This window comes from Vombatus ursinus, unplaced genomic scaffold, assembly GCF_900497805.2.
Source record: "Vombatus ursinus unplaced genomic scaffold, bare-nosed wombat genome assembly UNPS02014820.1, whole genome shotgun sequence".
Classification (NCBI taxonomy): Eukaryota; Metazoa; Chordata; class Mammalia; order Diprotodontia; family Vombatidae; genus Vombatus; species Vombatus ursinus.
In genome coordinates this window covers 1,972,142-1,990,727 of record NW_020954598.1, presented here as the reverse complement: position 1 = coordinate 1,990,727, position 18,586 = coordinate 1,972,142, and the positions used below count along the sequence as shown (strand labels likewise).

Sequence of the window (18,586 nt, the reverse complement as noted above, 5' to 3'; positions counted from 1 at the left end):
GGGAGGGCGGGGCATCAGCTGTCAATTAGATACTGAGAAATGTGTAATTAAGACATTTATATGGCTTTATATATCTGTATTTTTAATATATGCTTAAAATGTACTCCACAGTTTAAAAAAGAAACCACTGCAAAAATGCAGACAATACAGTTCTCTGAATGTGTGTGTGTGTGTGTGTGTGTGTGTGTGTGTGTGGTTGTTTTTACAAGAAGAAGAGTGGATATAGTTGCTGAATCACTGTCAGTATCTTTTGAAAGGCCGTGGGGAATGGAAGTATCCCCAAACTGAAATAGTGTAGATGACACCCCATTTTTTATTAAAGAGAATGAAATATGCCAATTATTAGACTATGATCTTGACTTTTGATTTTTGGCAAGGTTCTAGAACACAGGAAAGGGAGGGTTAGTGAATATTTAGAAAAGGAAGCTGTGCTCCCAAAGACCTCTCATGACTAAATCAAGAGCAAGTCATGCTAACTTAACCTCATTTTTTGATAGGATTACTACATTAAAAAGAATTGGAAACTGAGGGGATGTCCCTTGATTGAGGAATAGCTGAACACGTTGTGGTATATAATTGTGATGGAATTTGCCACCACAAAAAGAGCTGCTTTAAGTATTTTTGTATATGTGGGTCCTTTTTTCTTTTTTACGATCTTTTTGGGATACAGACCTAGCAGTGGTATTGCTGGGTCAAAGGGAATGCACAGTTTTATAGCCCTTTGGACATGGTTCCAAATTGTTCTCCAGAATGGTTGGACCAGTTCACAACTTCATCAACAATTCATTACTGTACCTATTTTTTCTACATCTCCTCCAGCTGTTGTCATTTTTCTTTTCTGTCATATTAGCCAGTCGGATAGGTATGAGTTGGAACCTTAGAGCTGTTTAATTTGCGTTTCTCTAATTGATAGTGATTTAAAGCATTTTTACGTAAGTATTGATAGCTTTGATTTCGTCTTCTGAAAGCTGCCTGTTCATATTCTTTGACCATTTATCAACTGGGGAATGGCTCTTATTTTTATAAGTTTGTCTCAATTCCCTATGTATTTGCGAAATGAGGCCTTTATCATAGAAATTTGCTGTAAAAATTTCCCCCAGTTTCCTACTTTCCTTCTAATTTTGGTTGCATTGGTTTTGTTTGTGCAAAACCTCTTAATTTCATATAATCCAAATTATCCATTTTACTTCCTGTGATCCTATCTCTTTTTTGTTTATAAACTCTTCCCTTATCCATAGATCTGACAGGTACATTTTCCCATGCTCCTCTAATTTACTTATAATTTCACCCTTTAAATCTTAAATCATTTACCCATTTTTACTTTATTTTGGCATAAGCTTTGAGATGTTGTTATATGCCTCGTTTCTGCCAAACTGCTTTCCAATTTTCCCAGCAATTTTTGTCAAATGGTGACTTTTTACTCCAACAGCTTGGCTCTTTGGGTTTACCAAACACTAGGTTACAATGGTCATCTAAAAGTGTGTACTGTGTACCTAATCTGTTCTGTTGCTCTATCACTCTAAAAATGGAGCATCATTTGTGAGGAACAGAGACAGTGATAATCTGGGCAGGATATCAGAGTTTCTGAGGGGCAATAATGTATACAGAGGATGAAAAGATCATGAGACATGGAGATGTCCTGATGAATCTGAGAAGATAAAAGTGAATAAGGATAGGAGTAGAGTCATATTGCTGGGTTAAAAAAAAATCAACTTCACAAGTAAGATATGTGACTAGGCAGCAGTTTGTTCAGGTATTTAATGGGTTGGAAGCTTAATAATATGAGTATATTACAGCAAATTATATGAACAAACAGCAGAAGTGTAGCAGCCAAGAAAGCTAAAATGATCTTAATCTGCATTAAGAAAGGAATATAGCTTCTAGGACTAGGAAGATTGGCAATCCTTCTGTCTGCTGCCCTCATCAGATCACAATCTGGATGATTGTAGTGCCATACTGTAGGGAGGACATTGATGGGTGGAAAATCATCCAGAAGAAGGTGATTGGGTTGGAGAAGGGCCTTGAGATCATGCCATATGGTTGGTTGGGGGAGTGGGGAATGTTTAGCCTGGAGAAAAGATGACTTGGGTCTGGGGTGGGGCAGGATAGCTATTTTCAGGTATTTGAACGGCTGTCACATGGAAGAGGGATTAGATTTGATTTTCATGGGCCCAGAGGGGAGAACTAGGAGCTACGGGTTACAAAGACACAAATTTAGGTTAGGTTTGATGTAAGGAGAAACTTCTTAATAATTAGAGCCATCCCAAAGTGGAATGGGCAGCCTTGGGGGAGTAGTGGGTTGCAGCCTTGGGGGAGTAGTGGGTTGCAGCCCCTACCTCGTACCCCTCCCCCACCGAGATCTTCCCACAAAAGCTGGATGAGCATTTGTTGAGCTTAGCACAATGCCTAGCACTAGTTTGAACTTAATAAATGTTTATTGATTGATTGATATATTGTAATGGACATTGGCTGGCCCATTTAACTCTGGGATTGGTGAGATTCTGGGATTGAGGCAACTGGGATATAGTGGGGAGGCAGCTGTGCTGTCAGACTATGCAAACCCGTAATACTCCCAAGTAAAGCCTGAACCAGATCAAAATGTAATTAGGGAATGTTTAACAAAATAAAAATACAATACAACATAAATAGTGTTAATTTGTGGTTTTCTAAGTCAATGCATGGCCTGCTGGGATCTGACAGATTTAAAAGACTGGAGTTCTAGTCTTAGAAGCCATTTAACCTCTTTAGGCCACAGTTTCCTCATTTGGAAGATTCAGTTCAATCCAACAAGCACAAAGTGCTTACCATGCTCTAGGCATTGTACAAAGTGGTGGGGATACAAATACAAAAACAAAATGAAAATTGTGGCTTGGTTAGATGGAGGCCCATGAATTTGTTTTCTTTAAAAAATATTTTGATAACTATTTTAATATAATTAGTTTCCTTATTTTATGCATTTAAAAAGATGATTTTCAGAGGAGGTCCCAGGGTTTCCCAAGACTGCCAGAGGGGTCCATAACACACAAAAAAGATGAAGAATCCCTGGATTAGACAACCTCTAAATTCTCTCACCTCACCGAAAACCTATCAGTCCATCAGTCTATCAATCTATGAGATCATAATGGGCATGGCATAGTCTTTAGGCTGTCGCATCCTCCTTCCCAAAGAAAGGAAGCAAGAGCTGATAGAAAGAGTCAGAGGTAGAGAGGCAGGAAACTGGGACCATTCACAAACTGGGCGACCTTGTGCATCAGTTTCCTTATTCATCATTCGGCATAGGCATCCCTGCCCTGCCTGCTTGTTGGCTAGATCCAATGTTTAGATGTGTGTAAATGTACTTGAAAAAGAAAAAGAAATTAAGAAGACGGTACAGCTCCAAGAAAAAGACTGCAAGGCCCCTGTGTCTGCGGTGCTGGGAGCTGGTGGCAGCAGCCTCAGCTACTGTGCAGCTGAATTAGATTCCCTTCAGGCTCCAACATGCCTCCTCATCAGCACAGTAATTGCTATAGGGATCACTTTCCACCCGGCTGGCTGGCTCCCCTGACACTTCGAGAAGTAGTGGGTTGGCAGGAGATCCCAGAGTGCTTCTCTCTCTCTCTCTTTTCTCTCTCTCTCTTTTTCTCTCTTTCTCTCTCTCTCTTTCTCTTCCTCCCTCTCTTCCTCTTCTGATGGAATGGAAAACACACTGACCAGGGTTATCTGATGTGAAAGCAGACTAGAAACATATGAGAATGGAGTATAGTCATATTGGGGGTCAGGGCACATATTATAGAATTATAGAATGTTCCTAAAGGATTGATTCTGGTCAAAAACCTTCAATGGCTCTCCATACCTATTGGTTGAAGTCCAAACTCCCTTTCTAGCTATTCAAGGCCCCAACTTACCTTTCTAGATTTAGCCTGTGATGTTGCCCAACTGGGCTACTTTTTTTTCTTTACTCTTTGTTCATGGTCTATACCTGTGGCCTCTAGATCCTCAAGTTTGGCCCTTCACCCTCGAGGCTGCAGGTTGCCCACCCCGGTATACACTTTATCACATCCATTCTCTTACTAGTGCTGTTCCCTGCCATATGGAATGCCCCTTTCCCTCCCGTCCTTCAAGATCCAACTCAAATATCACTCCTCTATTACACTTTCTTCCCATTGCAACTTTGTTGGTATCTCATTTGTGCTACTTTTCACACTCTGTCTCCCACTGGAGTTCTTTGTGTGTATGTCTTATCTACCCTACAAGAATGTAAGTAACCTCCTTCTGAGCAGGGACTGTTTCTTGGTCATTTGGGTATCCTCCTCTGTGACTTGTACAAGGCCTTGGGTGTAGCAGGTGCTTAGTAATTCTTGTTGAATATAATCACAAAATGCCACATCTGGAAGGAATCTTTGAGATCATTTTACAGTGGAGGAAACTGAGGCTTAAGAAATTTAAGGTCCAGAACCCAGGTCTCCTGACTTTTAGCCCAAAGTCATTTCCATTAGGCAAGATCATAGGATCCCAGATTTAGAGTTGGAAGGAAGCTTTGAGTCCGCTGAATCCAATCCCCTCATTTTAGAGATGAAGAAACTGAGCCTGATAGGTTAAGTAACTTGAGCAATGTCACACAGCCAGTAGCTGTCTGAAGCTGGATATGAATTCAGATCTTTGTGACGCCAGGTCCAAGGCTCCATCCACTTGCCGATAATGAATGTTAAGGCTTGGCACAACCATGTTAGGGCATGCCATATACAAGTTAGGGCAGGATGTGGTACTGTTAAGGTACATACATGACAGGGTGTAGTAAAGGGTGATTTTTGGTCAAATGGTGAAGCCTGAGCAGTTTTTCTTTTGTACTCTCCTATATTAGTTCCCTATGCCCCCTTGTCTCTTTTCCAAACTGTCCTAAGACCCCTGACTTGTAGGCCTCCCCAGGCCTACCCTTCCCTATAATATCTCATGGTTGAGACCTTCCCTTCCTCTTCCTACTATAAAAACTGACCAGTTCTGTGCCTTTCCTTTCTTCTTCCCTCCCTGTTCATCTGACAAGCCTATTTGAATTAGGGAATAAATGTTTGATGATAAATCACTGTGTTACTCCATTGAAAGGATTTTTCATTTAACAGTGGTTAATACTTTGGATGTAATACATTAGTCCAAAGAAATGAAATCTGTAATTGTAGATTTAAAGACCTAGTGGTAAGGTCAGTGGGGGAGATATTTTGGGACTGCCGTGGGGAAGATCTTCCAATTGGCTCTCACTATCACACTGTGTGGTGAGGACTGATCCTACCCAGTCCTTATGTGTCCTGGAACAGAACTGGAAGGAAGATGAGCTAGAGGTCTGAGCATCACCATCTGCTGGGATGACTGGGCAGCTGTGAGAAGGCAAGAACTAATTCACCCTTACCCAGCTTTCTTGATGCTCCCTTCATAGCTCATCTACAGGCTGACAGTCAACCACGAGAGAGCTGTGCATTCTTTTTCTTTCTCTTCTGGGTCCCTGCCTGTTGGCACCATCTGGACTCAGTGACCTTCCAGACCCTGCCGGATTTAAATCTACAATCTTAGGGTCTAACCCCAGTTGGCTACTGCTTCTCTAGTTCTGCTCCCTGGGCTTGTGGGATCATAGGTCATGGGCTTGGAAGTCACCTTGGGGGTCATTGAGGCCAACCCTCTCATTTTACAGATGAGGAAATTAAGGCGCCAGAGCTCACTTACAGAGGATATGGGACTGCTTGTAGTTGTACAGGTATTAAAAAAATGGAGTAGGAAATTGAACCTAGGTCCTCTAAATTCAAAATATTTCTATTAGTAATAATATCTTATATTTACATAGTGCTTATATAGTACATATATATATACATACATACATGCATGTATCTGAATATGTATACATTATATACATAGATAGCTCTACAGGCTTTTTTTGAGCCTTAACAACTCTATGGAATAGGTATTATAGATCTTAATATAATGATTAATATTATTATGTAGAGGAACTACGTGTTAGACATCTATTCCACACACATGTATACTACATATGTGCATATATGTGTGTATATATATGTTTATGCACATACACTACAGTTGTCGTTGTCCCCATTTTACAAATAAGGAAGTTGAGGCTCAGACAGATTGAAATCCTTGAGTTTGGCCTCTCAGCTAGTTAGTACCAGAGGCTTTGACTTTGAGTACAGCCCCTTATCCACTATACCATGCTGTCTCTTACTACGTCATTCTAGATGAGGATTGCTCCTTTTCCTTCATTTTGAATATTTGTGTTAGGCTGAGTATATTTATGAATGTGTATGTGTGTGTGACTTTATGAGAGATGGATCCAGCTAATACTTTCTTTTCTATGGGTATCCCAGACATGGGGCCAGGAAAAGTTTATCAGCAGCTCCCAGAGCAAGACTGAGGTACCCAGAGCAAGACATGGGCTTCAAGACCGCTTTGCCTTAGGCTGGACCAGCTGGAGGGTCCAGTACAAGACTGCAGGATGGACCTTTTTGGGACTGACCCAAATCTGGCTGGGCTCCCGCCTGTGGCTGCTTCTATCACCTTCTGATCCCCGAGGAGTTAGAATTGTTGTTGCTCTAAGGATCGGGGGGATGGGTGTGTTTGAGAAGTGAGAGTGTATGCCTATGTCCTTCATGCCTTCAAAGGGGAGGAAGAGAGCCACTCCAGAGAACTGTGCCTCTGTCAGTGACTGTCAAGGATTGAGATGAAGGGGAAAGGAGCATGAGACAAGTCTATTGTTCTTAGACCCTGTCATCCCGTGTCACTGGCTTGATCTGTGTGGGTGGTGAGGACAAGATCAAATTGCTTTTTTTCCTTCTGGCTGCCCTTTCTCTCTCCCTTCTCTCCCTCTCCCCATCCCCCTTCCTTGAACAGCAAGCCCGTGTGTTAGGCCTACCTCATGCTGTCTCCTGAGTCAGCATGATCCATCATTACCTGGTGGCTGTGACCAGAAAGCAAGGGTACCTCAAGGTGGCTTCTGATTGGCTGTCTCTCCCTAGACCAGGGACAGAGCAGCCCCAGTCATTTGTGGGGGAGAGAGGGCTCATGGTGATACTTTCTTAAACTGTGGGGTCTTGTCTGAGGCTGTCTGGAATGAGGAGAGCTCTGGGGAAGTGTGAGGATGAGACATGCTTTCCCTCCCAGGAATCTCCTGTATGGGGCTGAGAATTACCCTGAGGCCAGGTTAGGAAGTAGTTTCTAGTACCAACCCTCAATCAAAGTCCTGTTACATTAGCAAAAAGACTTCAGCAAAATATTCATCACTTATCCCAAGTGGGATTTTTACCAAGGATGCAAGGATGGTTCAACAGTAGGAAAACAATCTAGAAAGCAGTCTCTGCTAAGAAAAGGAATCACCTTCCAGACATAACACCATCCCACTTCCATGAAGGCAGTGTGGTATAGTGGATAGAGGGCTAGACTTGGAGTCTGGAAGACCTAAGTTCAAATTCCACTCTGATCCTTTATTACCTGTCTGATCTTGGGGTGAGTCACTCTCTGGGCTTGAGTTTCCTCGTCTGTAAAGTGAGTGGGTTGGACTAAATGCTTTTCAGTTAAAAAATCTATGATTCTATTGCTATCAAGCAATTGGTAAATAGGTGTTGTGCCCTGACTGTGTACAGAGTACTGACTGGGGTGTCCTGGAGAAGTACTGGACCCAGTGTCTGCTCACAAGGAGCCTAAAGCCAAGCTGGGGAGATAAGCATAGTGGTCAGCGTTTTCTCCCATTGAGAGGTGTGTGTGTGTGTGTGTGTGTGTGTGTATGTGTGTGTGTGTATCTGTACATCTTGGTTTTCTTGCTATTTCCTTCGAGTAGAATGAAAGTTCCTTGAGGGCAGGGACCATTTTCGGTTTTGCTGTTGTATACTCACAGCCTGGGATAGCAGGCATTTAAGAAATGTTTGCTGGATTTATTATATTGAAAACTCGAACCCATAAAAAGTTTCCTAATGATATAAGGCAGGTTGTCATGTGTGTTAAAGGGATGGAACAGATAACACACAGTACAGGGGCTTCAAGAAAAGAGAGGTCCTTGTGGGCAGGTGGGCTTAGGGAGGGCCTCAAGGAAGAGGCAGAGGCAGAGCTTAAGCTGGTCCTTGAAGGATGAGTGCAGGCTGGCTGAATCAGGGTGGCTTTTTGAGGTAGAGAAAAGGCATGAACAAAAAGCTAGAGTGAGCAGAGCTGTAGCCAGGCATTTTTTTCACCTGGAGCAAAACTTGCTGGGAATGGATGGGGAGTTATGGTAGTACAGAGGATAGCCTGATCACAGATGCAGTTAAGCTGGAGCTGATCAGACTGGGACGCTTTTGGGGGGTGGGGAAGAACAATTTGCCTATGTTAGGATAGCAATGGAAGGTAAAGCTAGAAATGTAGGTTGGCACCAGCTCTTCCGGCTTCTCGCTCATCCTCTTCCCTTATACCCTTTGCATGTACTCTCTTATGCTTGTATCTGTTTTTAGAGTTTATAGTATTTAGAAGGGAAGGCTAAATCCATAAATAATCAACAGGGTGCAAAGATCATGAGATTTTAGAGTGGGAAGGACTCTTTAAAATAATTTAGGCCAGTTACTGAGGCTTGGAGAGGAGAAACAGCTTGCCCAACATCGTCATGCAGGTTGTAAAGTCATAATGCTGATATTCGCAATGGATCTCTTGGTGCCTGATTGATTCACTAGTATGTGTTAGTGTCCTCCTGTGACTGATTGGCAAGTGTAAATGGCTCAGACTCTGTCAGCAAGCTTGGCATGTTGGGTCCATCATTATCTCTAAGCCAGGGACCTAGAGCCTTGAACTCCTTCCTTGACAATTAACATTGTCCCTGCTGACACCCTCTGTATTGGTTTGACCCCACCCACCTCCTGTTTCTCCAGGCTCCAGCTCTTCATGACTTTGTAATTCTTGCTGCAGGCACCCTCTTTAAATCTACAGATGGACATCTCTCTATGACATAGTAGATGTCTTCAAGAGATGCTGTGGCCAAAATATTTATTGCCTGTGGTCAACCTTCCAGTCAGTCAACAAGCATTTATTAATAGTAGCACTTACCATGTGTCAGGGACTGTGCTAAGTGCTGGAGATACAAAGGAAAAAAACACAACAAAAACAACCCAAAACAAACCAACAAAAAGGTCTCTCCCTTCAAGGAGCTCACATTCTAATGGGAGAAACATGTAAATGATGAGATACATTTTAAAAAGGACGTGTATGTGTATTACGTGAGGTAAGATGTATAATATATATGAGTATAATATGTATAAGTTAATTTACATGTTCATTATAATTTAATATGTGTATAATGTATATTATATGTATATATAATTTACATGAGATACATAAAGTACAAGGCATGTGTGCATTTATATATACATATAGTTTGCATTTTTACATATCTTGTCATTTACACATTTCTCCCATATACCTATATTTATATAAAATAGAAATAGACATATGTGCATACATATATGTATGTATGTAGATATATGTACATACATACATGTATATACATGAGAGAGAGAGAGGGAGAGGAAGAGAGGGGTAGTGAGTCTTCTCTGGCTCTTTATCCCAGAGTGAGGAGGGCTACATCTCAAAGTTCTAAGGTACAATGAGGGGTGGAGATGTCTTTTTTTCTAAAGCCATCAGTTTGAGCCCCCATCGGCAGTGTACCAGCGACAAGTGTTCTACTTCCATTTAATCACTAAACATCAATTAGTTTTTCCAAAGGGATATTTATTTCAAAGACATGACAATAACAAAAGTACAAACATTTCCCCCCCAGTACCTTGGGAAACACACTTTCCCCTCTTCCAATTCAGTCTCTGGGAGGAGTGGGCTCAAACTTAGCTCAGTTCCTACCTAGCTTTGGTTCCATCAAGTTCACATCCAAATACAGCATTACTGTTGGATGAGCCCTTGTCTAACCTACTGCTGGCCTAGGTCCCAAAAGGTCATTCCCTTGCCCCCAGCATTGATGCTGAACTATCAGCAAAACCAGATGCTGGGATGCCAGTATCTCCAGTCCTTTCACCTAAAATGGACAAGAACAAAAGTTGAGTCAAGCCGAGAATTCAGACCTGTCCATCTGGTCTCCTTAGAGGGGAGAAGGCCCCTGGTCTGGTGATGAACCTTTCCAGATTTAGCCAACGTGGTTCTCAGATGAAAGATGCACGATCCATGATGGGGCCCCTTCTCAAAGCCTTCCTAGCTTGGTTGGTTTTGCCAGCACTTGCGTTCTCCTCCTGTTACCTTTAAGAACCGAAGGTTATCTTTATATCATGGCATCAAATTAGGATTTAACAGGAGGGTCAGTCCATTTAAAAGATCAGCCAGTCATAAATGGCCAGCTGGTTAGGCCTGTGATACTCTGCTCTCACACACATACTTGAGTGATGACTGGTTTCCTCCTTTCCCTTAAACTTAACCACAGGTACAATTTATTATTTTCTACAATGACTGTCTTCTAGTTAAAACACCCCCACAAAGTTCATGAATCGTTCCTCTCTAGAAGAGGAAATTCACTCTCTTTTTTTACGTAACTAGAAGGGAGATGGGCATGACCACAGAGAGTATGACTCTGGGAATGGGGGGAGGAGTTAGGAGGGTAGAGAATTTCTTTGGAAGGTAGAAATGCAAAGGGTATAGTTTAGCAAGTACACTGGACACTCATGGAATAAAGGGTGGGGAACTGGACAAAGGAGGAGGAAGGAAGGAAGAAGGAAGGGAGCAGGGCCAGGAAGGGATGAAGTTTATCCCTGAAGGATGTTTGGGGGACCCTAGTGTTGGGAGGGGACACAGAAGGAAGTCAAATCTAGACCTGTCATTCACTGCCCTTGACCTAAGCTGAGCTGGCCTGAGCTCTCATGGTTGGAGGAAAAGTCATAAGCTGGTTTAGTGGAGGGAAAGATCTGAGCTCAGTTAGAAAGAAAAGCCCTTTACTCCCAGGGCAATAAGTCTCTCCCTTGTAGCCCCTCAGTTCATCTCTTAATAGACCAAATGAAGCAGAGGGTGAGGATTAGAGCTTTTTGAGCTAAGCCTTGAGAGCAATTTCCTCTTGAAATCGAGGTTGTTGGCCATACCCTCCCCAAGTTCCAGTGACCCCCAAATTTCTACAACACTTTCTTTGCATTGGGTGCCCTTGGCCTTCTGATTTCTTTAATCTTGGGAAATCTAGCATGATGTAGTAGAAAAAAAATCCCTGAATTTGGGGTCATGCATCCCGAATTTTGAGTTTATGACCATGGTCAGGTGAGTATGCTTCTCCAGTCTCAGTCTTCTTACTTACAAAATGGGTATAACAGTTACACCCACAAACCTGTTGTGAGGATTGAATGAGATCATAAGGTCATGGAATTAGAGCTGGAAGAGAATTTGAAGATCATTTATTCCTGCCCCTTTACTTTATAGCTTGTGGAAGCTGAGTCTCAGAGATGTCAAATGACTTGTCCATAGTCACCTTGCTGGTTAAAGGCAAAGGTTGGTGCCAGAACTCCAAGTCCAGTGTTCTTTCCTTCATTCCATGATGCCTCTTTAATCCTCATATAATGCACCGGAACCATTCTGTCAATGAGACTGATTTTTTAAAATGTTGTTGAGGCGAAGTTGGCCTCAGGGTGCCCCTGACTTTAGAGCAACCATGGTCTCAGGGAAAGCCCCTGCTTTTAGGGTGTGGCTAGTCCTGGCAAGGATCCGTAGGCCAACTGGTAGGGAGGGTCAGTTGTGCCCAGACCATTAGGCAGAGGTGGTAGGGACATGAGGGCCTTCTGGTCAGGGTAGTGGTGGGGGGTGTGTGTGTGTAATGAAGCTACCTGAGGATCCCCTCCAAGGGGGATGAGTCCAATTTTGTCTTTCAAGGGCAGGGCAGGCAGGACTCCCACCTCACCTAGCCTATACCCATTAGTGATGGGCTTTGACTGTTTTGTTAAGCAGCTCTCCAACAAGATCAGGGCCTGGGAAAAGGTGATCCCATGGCACTCCTCCTTGTCCAGGTGGCCAACAGGAACTTGGCATTAGGGATGGGGACATAGAGATTCCAGACTTTCCTCGCCCTTTTAATTCTCCAGATAAAAGCTCAGCTTTAGTCCAGCCTTGGTAGGGCCAAAGGCCTCTGCCCATCCTCCTTTCTTTAATTATATTAGCAGACATTTTTTTAGCACCTAGCTCATGAGGTTGTTGTATCAAGGGAGATGATGTGTAAAGCGTTTTGTAGACCTCAAAGCTCCACGTAAAACTGAACTATCATTATTTATAATGTTTTCAAGTGGGCAAAACATTATTATTTCATTTGATCCTTGAAGCATCATGCCCTGATGAGCTCTATACTACGAGTACTTTTTTTTTCCAGATGAGAAAACTGAGGCTTGAGGAAGTTAAACAACTTTACCTCCTAAGTTCATAAGCATTGGAAGTAGGATTTGAACCTGGGTCTTCTGACTCCAGATCCAGCGTCCTTTCCGCTCCTCTGTGCTGTCTCTTTTCCTTTCTTTCTCTTCTCTCAGCTTTCACTGCCCCTGTGGCAGTGATCTGAGTTTGCTGATGAGACTAGCACTGTGGCACAATGGTTAGAGCCCATAAGCTAGCGTCAGAGGGCTCAGATGCTATCTGTGCTACTTGGTGCCCTGTGATCTTGGGGTAAGTCGAAGGCAGGATAGCACAGCGGAAAGAACGTGGACTTGGCAATTAAAGGGTCTGAGTTCAAATTCTGGTCTTGGGTAAATTGCTTCCCCTTTCTGGGTTTCATTTCCTCTTCTGTAACATGAGTGGGTTAGAGCAGATGGCCTCTGAGTTCCCTTCTAGCCCTAAACCTATAATTCTCTGTTGCTTGCTCTGGAACTCAGTCTCCTCAGTCCTTGGACTGCTTGGTCTCTTGGGACCCTGTGGATTCTCAGTTTGATGATGATGATGATTAATGGTTGAGTTTTGCTCAGCGAGGATCAGTGGAGGCTCTCTGTGCCATCATGGTGGTGACTCCCCATCCATCTCTCCAAGAGCTTGGTGACTCACCTTGGCATCCCCCTTGAGCTGCCCCAAGTAGACACCCACCTCTTGCCCAGGCTGGCCCTCCGGTCCAATCACATGGGCACCATCTAGAGGGAGCAGGAAAGGAAGAATGTGCCTGGGGTCTGGCTGTCTCACTGCCCTTGGGCTGGATGATATTTGGAAGGATCAAAGATGTATTTTTATCACTCGTTCATGCGCTCCTGCCTTGGAGATAGTCGTCCTTGGGCAAGACCTGACCTGACAGACAGGCTCTGTGTCTTGTCAGCAGCAAGAGTGAGAGATAAAGGGGATATTAATGTCGTTCTGAATTACGAGATGGCATCAGGCTGCCGCGGAGTCAGAATGGGTGAGGAGGAGCTCTCTTCCTACTGCTAATGTGAGATTCTGACCCTTCTGCCCGAGGGACCTTGACTCCCAGCTGGCTGCTGCATCTCCGGGGGTGGGGGAAAGGCTTCCTGATTCATCCTGCAGATTAAGGGATGATGAATTTGCTTGCTCACCTGCAGTCAGCTTTAGAGGCTCAAAGCCTGGGAGCCCAGTGTGAGTGGTGCCTACGCCCAGCTTGGATGTGGGGGTGGTGAAGGGAGCCGTCCTGCCACACAGAGTGTGCATAAGTATTGGGGCTTGGTTGTTTACCCTGGGTTTTCCCATGGCTGCTAGGAAGTGCCCAGTATTTGGGGATATCTGGCCCCCATTCTGACCTAAGGCATCATATGGTTTAGGAGAGGAAGCAATCAGGGTTTAGAACTTGGCTCTGCTCAACCTTGGGCAAGTCATTTGCCTTATGGCCTGAAGTGTCCCCATCTGTAAAATGAGAAGGTTGGACTATTTGATCTTTGTGGGCCCTTCCATTCTAAGTGTTATCATCTTAGGATGTCTTAGGGAAACTGAGGCAGCATGGAGTGGCTGTTTTAAGCTCTAGGAAGCAGCAGGTCAGTTCAAAGCGTATGAGGGGGAAAACCACTGGGCCTAATTCTGAATGGTTCTATCTCCCAACAGTAATTTTTCTGAACCACTAGGGACAACGCCTCCTCCCCCCAATATCTGGTTGGGCCATGTTTCTACTCTGTATTAGTACCTTAGGTCCAGGGTGAAATGTTACCTGTTATGGGGACTTTTGGGGGCCAATACTAATTCAGTTCCTCAAATGAAACCCTGTGGGGCCTCATGTGATACCTGCATATGTGGAGAAACTAAAAGTAGCCAGGTGGAGCGTCTTTTCGGTAGGGTCAAACTGTCTTCTTTCCTATTGTTAGGATTCTCCTCCTCCCCAACCCCCCCAAAATGAACCCCAAGCAGTCTTAGGTGAGAGTAGATTTCTGAGCTAATCCCATCTTATATTTAGTGCCATCTATGGAGAATGAGAAAGCAGAGATGCCCGTACTGCCCAGGGTGCTGCTTCAGACTAGGCTAGGGCTAGACCAGGTGGATGAGGGCTGGACCAAGTCTGGCTCCATCTTGCTTCCCACTCCCTGCAGCCCCCAGGGTGGGGGACAGGAGGGGCAGGGGTGGCTGGGGCTCAGCCTGATTGGAATGTGCAGCTCCAGGGAGGTGAGCTCAGGGGGATGGAATTTCACCCTAGCAAGAGAGTGAGGGAGTCACCCCACCAGGCCCTTGGCGGTGGGATTTTGGTCGTGTCGTTTCCTGCCCCTGTCCGGGTGCTCGTGGCGTCAGTGAGAGGTGAATTCCCACCCCTGCTTCACTGTATAGTGAGTCAGGGACCCAGGAGGTCTTCCAAGGACCCATCTCCATGACTACCAGGACAGAGCAAGTTAGGGGAGTGGCTGGAGATAAAGATCTCCCCACAATGCGGCCCTTTCAGCCACAAGGGCCACTTACATATTTGCCCCCTCTGAAGAGCCAGGAAGCATGACAAGGGCCTAGCAAGAGTGACTGAGGTTTATAGATTCTTCGCCCTCCCTGAGACTATGACAGGGGCTCAGCCTGGGAGCCAGCCACCACCTCACTGGGAAACTCTCTGCATTTCCCTTCTCTGAGGCATGAGTTGGCTCCAAGTTCCCTGAGTCTAGGAGGGTGAGGCAGTTTCCAGCTCTTCCCACAGGGGTGGGGGTGAGTGCACAGACCTGGGCCTCTGGCCCAGGTATGTCTGGGGTGGGACCCAGAGAAGGGTGTCACTCTGGTGGACTCTTAGCTCCAGGCTCCTGTCTCCTCTTTTTAGCTAGTCCTTCGGGACACCATTCTTTCCCCTTCACTTCTGGGGGGAGGTAGCCAGAGGGGCCAGGCTGTGGGTTAGCGGGCAGCTAAGGCCTGCTAAGAACAAGCACAGGGACTCCTGTCTGCACTGAATAGCTCACTGGGCTGTTAGGGCGGGAGACATGGAGAAGAGATGAGTGGGAAGGAAGGACCGCCCATTGAGTAACGGAAGCATAGGGGGACAGGCTGGGCAAAGCAGGCCCAGAGAAGGAGGCCTGTCATGCCCCAGGGCCCATGCTCCTGGAAACAGAAACTGGTGAGGAGCCAGCAGGGTGGCTGAGTGGGGGACAGGCGTTGCAGTGGAGATGGGCACCAGCTGCAGACCGGGGTTTTCCAGCTTCCTGAGATGACACAGCATGAAGGCATCTCCAAGGTCTAAGGAGCTTGTGACGGGGACCTCGATAGCAAAGGCCTGGTGGTGGTCAGGAAGGGTGGGGCTGAGATAAGAGGGGCTCCTGGGAAGCTGGGAGAGAAGGAGCTGCCAGGAAGAATCTCAGGATTCCATTTCGCACAGAAAAAAGAGAAGGGCCAGCAGTGGCAACAGCCTCCAGAGCCTTGTGATTCTCTTTCTCAAGGAGATGCCCTGCTCAGGTCCTGGATGATACCTCTATCTCTTCTTGGACTGTTAGCACCGCAAGAGAAACACAGCCAGTGTAGACAGGGTAATCCCTTTGGGGAGATTCCCTCCCCCTTTCTCCCTCTCACCCACCTCCCCATTTAGGAGAAGCCTTCTGTCACTCTGGGATTTAGTTGCCACTACAGGAAAATTCAGGGTCCTCTGCTTGGGGGAAGAAGTGCTTACTGCTAATGGCACGCATAACTAGGAGCTGCCTATGGCTGATAACTTCTCCGCTCCCTCCTGGTTCCCAATGCCCTGCCATGCTGCTGCTGGAGCTAGGAGGTGGAACAGTCTGCTACCGGGCCGCTGGGGCCACCTCTGCTCCTGACAGTAATCCTTGCAGCTTTGGGACTCCTGCCCTGGAGTTGGACTGCCTTGGTTAGTGAGTGGGTGAGCACAAACCCAGTTAGCCCACTGTTATTTAACTGGCTCCATGACACAAGACCAGATTGTGCCTCACACCTTTTACAACTCTTTCTCTGGACCTCAGGAATCGTATCTACCATACTGCTATTGTTCCTGGAAAGGACATCTCAATTGACTTCGCTATGGGATCAACTCACCATCGCTGTGACTTCCCAGATCTCTTCCTACCTACCACTCCCCTATAATATGTGTTGTCTTCCTGTATTAGAATGTAAACTCCTTGAGGGCAGAGACTGTCTTATTTTTATATTTGTGTTCATCTCCACCTTTTTCCCCCTCCCTTCAAATCCAGCACAGTGGCTGGCATACAGTATTTATCACATGCTTATTCATTCATTCATTCATTCATTGATCCATCCATCCATTCATTCATTCACTCATTCATTCATTCTGTTTCCCTTGCTAAAAATTTCTTTCTCCCTATTCTTTGCCTGTCCAAGTCCTACTAATCTTTCAAGGCTCACTTCAGGTCCTCCTTTAAGCCTTCCTTGATTACTGCTTCTGTCTCTTATCTCCTCTCCCTTCTTTTCACTAGCATCTAAACCGCACAATCTCATACTTAATCACAAGCTGTTTTGTACTATTGTTCTCTGGTTTCTTGAAGGTGAGAATTTTTTTTTTTTTGGCTGTTGTTGGTAAGGATGAGAGTGGTGGTTGCATCAGTGTAGGTTGTTGAAGGTGAGGTGATCGTTGGCTGTGGGAGTGGAGAAGATAGCTGCCAAAGATGTGGCAATGTGGGGAATGGTTCCTTTTCCTCTCATTTTAGCTCATCACAGCTTGCTGTTTAGCCAACTTCCTTTTGGAAAATCAGCTGGATTGGGGCTTTTAAAGGTCTTTTCCTTGGGGATTTATCATTGTAAATCTCAATTAGATTCTTAAACAAAAATTTCCAACTCCTGGAAAGAAACACTTAGAGACTGGATGAACTGATCTCAAAATTTCCTCTTAAGTTTTAATCTTTTTGTGTTTTAAAGTTCTCCGCCCTCCCAGCTCTAACATTCTGTGTTCTAAAATCCCATTTACTAAGGTCTTTCTCATCTGTCGTTCAATGTGCCAACATTCCATGTTCCAAGGTCCCTACCAGCTCTGATATTCTGTGTTTCAAAATTCAGTGTTTTAACATCCCTTCTGATATTTTATGTTTCAGAATTCTGTGTTCTGAGGTCCTATAAGTCTGATATTTTGTTCTTATATTTTGTATTCTAAGAAGTCCCTTCTGGCTCTGACATTCTGTGTTCCAAAATTCCATGTTCTAAGGGCCCTTTTAGATCTGACATTCTGTGTTCTGAAATTCTATTTACCAAGGTCCCTTTTAGCTCTGATGTTCCAAGCTCCTTCCTAGCTCTGAGATTTTATTTTTGAAGGCCAAGGTGTCAAACATGTGGCCTGCAACACTCCCATCAACCTGAACCAGATTAAAATGTGGTGGGGAGATAGTTAACAAAATAAATAAAAATACAATTAAACATAGATAAGATTACATTTTAAAACTATCATTCTGTGGCCCCTGGGGATCTTTACCTATGGATTAGTGGCCTACATTTCTATTTGAGTTTGACCCCACTTCCCTAAGGTCCCCTCCAGCTCAGACTTTCAATGTTCTTAGGTCTCTACCCTCTCTAAAACCTTACATCCCCACTATGGCCTAATAGCTTACAATGTACTTCTCTAACCCCACCTGCCTCCAAGAGACTGTGACCTTAGCTTGGACCCGTGCCATTAAGATTTTTGGACACAACCTAAAAGAAAAAGCCCACCCCTTGCCCCTACAACCAAATCAGAGGTCCCTGTCCCTATATGCTGCATTGTTAGGAGTAGCAGTTTGCAATTTTTCTACTGGGTGATTTCCATAAGGGACTGGGGAACAGCCCCTGGGCTGCAGGGGACATCAGACTCCATCCTGGCAAAAGGCTCAGGTGTTCAGTGGCGAAACCTTTCCTCTTGGGACCTCAAACATTGGCCACTTGATTTCACCCAGAATACGGAAAGTTTAGCTGATGGCTATTCAACTCAGGAACATATTTGAAATCCAGCCCACCCTGGAGGGGCTAGAGTCGTTAGTTTCAGGGGTCCAGTCTTAAGTGAGATGAACTCTTGGGTCTCAGTTTACATTTCAGTGAGCCCTGAGTCAAACGCCACTCACTGGTGACAATCGGGCCTTTGTTCCCTAGGGGTGGAGCCCTCCAGTTGCTGGGGACCCACAATACTCTGTGTGTTATCAAATCTGAAGGCGCAGGAGTCGGGGTGAGGAGGGGGCAGAGAAGCAAAGACACAGAATTGGTTTCCAGAATGGTAGCGTTTGGGGTGGGCACCCAGGGGGTTGGAGTAGGAATAACTGCC

At 44.9% G+C, this 18,586-nt stretch overlaps 1 protein-coding gene across 1 annotated transcript in view; it reads left to right on the top strand.

Moving 5' to 3' along the window:
- The window catches only part of WNT7A (Wnt family member 7A), an 82,962-nt gene that overhangs the window by 42,907 nt on the left and 21,469 nt on the right, over positions 1-18,586 (top strand). The window lies entirely within an intron of this gene.